The sequence below is a fragment of the Pteronotus mesoamericanus genome, unplaced genomic scaffold, assembly GCF_021234165.1.
Source record: "Pteronotus mesoamericanus isolate MK-2021 breed Mesoamerican mustached bat unplaced genomic scaffold, CSHL_Meso_final contig_124, whole genome shotgun sequence".
Lineage (NCBI taxonomy): Eukaryota > Metazoa > Chordata > Mammalia > Chiroptera > Mormoopidae > Pteronotus > Pteronotus mesoamericanus.
This window is the reverse complement of record NW_026555051.1, coordinates 5,310,430-5,313,843: the sequence shown is the minus strand read 5'-3', so window position 1 is coordinate 5,313,843 and position 3,414 is coordinate 5,310,430. Positions and strand designations below refer to the sequence as shown.

At 38.8% G+C, this 3,414-nt stretch overlaps 1 pseudogene; it reads left to right on the top strand.

The window, feature by feature from the left end:
• Positions 1-337: 337 nt before the first annotated feature.
• Positions 338-3,156, top strand: LOC129082249 (hypoxanthine-guanine phosphoribosyltransferase-like; annotated as a pseudogene).
• Positions 3,157-3,414: the final 258 nt, after the last annotated feature.

Below are 3,414 nucleotides of genomic sequence, written 5' to 3'. Positions count from 1 at the left end.
GCAAAGTGAAAAGAGATTTTTGGATTTTCTGACACAAAGGCAAACCCTAAGGAATAATGAATTTCATAAACCTTTGTACTTGCCTTTCATACTTGCTATTACAAATTTTAATAACTAACTACATTATTTACAGGCATTTTACAGCATCGTTTCTCCACATGGTTTTGCTTGCTGGTGGTTCAAAAAGGACAGATATTGTGAGGGGTAAAGATCCATCTGAAGTCATTAAGTAATTTTCTGAAGATCAGACACTTGGCTGTCTGAAGAAAACTGCAGCAAGCCCCAGAAGTAGAGGCGGCACACGGGAACAATTCTCGGCCTTTCCCTTGAGTGCCACATGCAGCAGGAGGAGGCTGGCACCAAAAGACCAAAGGAAGAGCTGCCAGCAGAGACTGGCACTTGTTCACCAACACCAACAGGGAACCAGCTGCAGGACGTTGTGCCAGCTGGAAAAGTGGTGCCCTGTGAAAGGAAAGAGATGCACTCTCGTGGGGGTATGAATAACAATTTCCGAAGTACGCAAGGAAGGCTGAAGTGTGGACAAGGGACTAGAAACAGACACAGGGTGATAATGCAATCAAGCCAATGACGGCAGGGAACAAAGAAGAAGAGAATGAAGGAAAGATACCGGCCTTGATTCATTTAAGATAGCCAGCCAGTTAGCAAATTCCTGAAAAGAAGCCTGGTTTAGTTCATTTTATATAATTATATAACACTACCAGGTAAGGAAAAAATATATAGTAGAGAAATACAATCATATAAGGAAGGTAAAGGTAGTACAAAAATAACTAAATGAGGTAGCATAGTTGAAATTATTTTTAAGGTGTCAAACTCATAGTAGGTGCACAATAAATTTTGGCTACTATTAAAATTGCCATTGATACTGTTCTTTTTAGCTAGTTAATTTCTAATCCTAATGATATTGTTAATAAATGTCTATTACAATCCTGATGCCAGATGAGGTTGCAATGAAGGATTTTCATTCTACTTCTAAGTTTCAGACAGATTTTCCTTCTTCCAGTGATGCAAAGCACGTACACTGGATACAAACACCTTGAGATCAGTCAGGATTCATTACTGTTACACATTCTGAGGCGGAATTTCCCATTTGTGCTTGCAGTCATCTCACGGATGTCCAAATAAAAGTTTCTTTCTTTCTACTCTCCCTTAGCTGAGTGAAAACATGGTCTTTACTCTTCCATTCCTATAATGCTTATTTATACTGAAAGGTGTGTGCACAATACTATGAGAAGGTTGTTGATCAAATATTTGTAATTAAATCTTCCAGCATTTGCAAGAAATAAAGTGACTTCTCTTTAATTCAGGAATAGTTAACTTCTCTCTATCATGAACTGCCACCTTCTCAGAAAAGCCTCCCCAACCAATCAATCTAAATATAATTTTCCCTACTAATCTCTATATCAATGCCTTGGGCATTGCTCTTAAAATGCTTATTAAAATTAGTTCTCAAAATGAGTATGTACTTTATTTGTTTGCCTGCTTACTTGTATTTGTCCTTTCAAGTAAGAACAATGTAAATTTGTGAGGGCAGAACCCATACTGGTATTCTTCCACATTCATAAATATTTGACACACACTAGTTGCCAGGTATTGTTTCTAGGTACTGGGATACAGCAGTTAATTGACATTCTAGCAGTGGGAACAAACAACAAAAAATAAAAATGAAAATGTGCGTTGCAATGTTATGAAGAACATAGCAATATGAGGTCATAAAGTGTTCCTGGGCTGCAGCAATGAGAAGCTTTTGGGCTGCATTAAGTCAAAGCTAAACCAGGAGTCTTCCTTATATGTGGGCCCATGATGACAAGTGGAGGAAGAGCATTCCAGGTAGAGGGGGCAGAAAGTACAAAGACCATGAGCCTGGGATTGGCTTGGTGTGTTCATAGAACAGCAATCAGGTATTGTAGCCAGAGCAAAGTGAACAGGAGGAGAAAAGAAAGAGATGAGATTGGAATAATTATGAAGCACTATGAAGGCTATGTTGGAATGGCAAGGCCCTTAACTTTTTCAAGTTAAGGTGAGGTGGGTGAGGTGGGAACAAAATTTAAGAGTTCTGAGCAGAGAGTGACAGGATCTGACTTATGTTTAAAAAGGACCGCTTTTGCATGTTGTATGGAGAAAAGCCTGGAAGGCATTGCTCAAAAGAGAACAATAAGAGATTACTACTGTAGCTTAAGAGAAAGATCATGATAGTGTACAGGGATGTGACAGAACACGACAGATTACAGTGATTGCTGTAAAAGTGAGGGACACAGGTCACATTCTGTATATATTTTAAAAATAAAGATGATTGGATTTGCTAAGAGATTGGGTGAAGAATGGCAGAATGAGGTGTATCAAGGATAACTCCAAACATTTTGGCATGAACAATGTGAAGACTAGAGTTGTACTGATCAAAATAAGAAATAGTTGGAGAGAAGAAAGTTTGGAAGGCAGAAATTAAGAGTTCAGTTTGAGATGAGTAATTTTTCAGCTGTAGAAATGCCATGTAAACAGTTGGTTTAAAGAGTTAAGTTTTGAGGCTGCAGATATATATTTAGAGGTTTCTGGAATATAGATGGCATTTAAATTCATTGGAGTATTATACTTCTTCCTCCTTAAGGCTGCCTTCAGCTGGTGCACCTGCCAGCTCCATTGTGGCGACTCACAGCCCCAGTGTCATGATTAGTGATGATGAACCAGGTTATGACTTAGATTTATTCTGTATACCTAATCATTATGCTGAGGATTTGGAAAAGGTATTTATTCCTTATGGACTGATTATGGACAGGACTTAACGGCTTGCTCGAGATGTGATGAAGGAGACGAGAGGCCGTGACATTATAGTCCTCTGCATGCTCAACATATGTCTTTGCTGACCTGCTGGATTACATCAAAGCACTGAACAGAAATAGTGATAAATCCATTCCTATGACTGTAGATTTTATCAGACTGAAGAGCTGCTGTAATGACCAACTGACAGGCGACATAAAAGTAATTGGTGGAGACGATCTCGACTTTAACTGGAAAGAATGTCTTGAATGTTGAAGATATAATTGACACTGCAAAACAATGCAAACCTTGCTTTCCCTGGTCAAGGAGTATAATCCAAAGATGATGGAGGTCGCAAGCTTGCTGGTAAAAAGGACCCTTTGAAGTGCTGAAAATAGACTGGACTTTGTTGGACCTGGAACTCCAGACAAGTCTGTTGTAGGATATGCCCTTGACTATAATGAACCCTTAAGGGAGTTGAATCATGATTGTGTTTTAGTGAAACTGGAAAAGCAAAAATCAAAGCCAAAGATGAGAGTTCAAGTTGAGTTTGGAAATACCTGAAATCCTATTGAAATCATCAGTAAATTTATCAAATGTTCTAGCTTTGTGGCCAGTTGCTTAGCAAAGCTTCTTGCATGT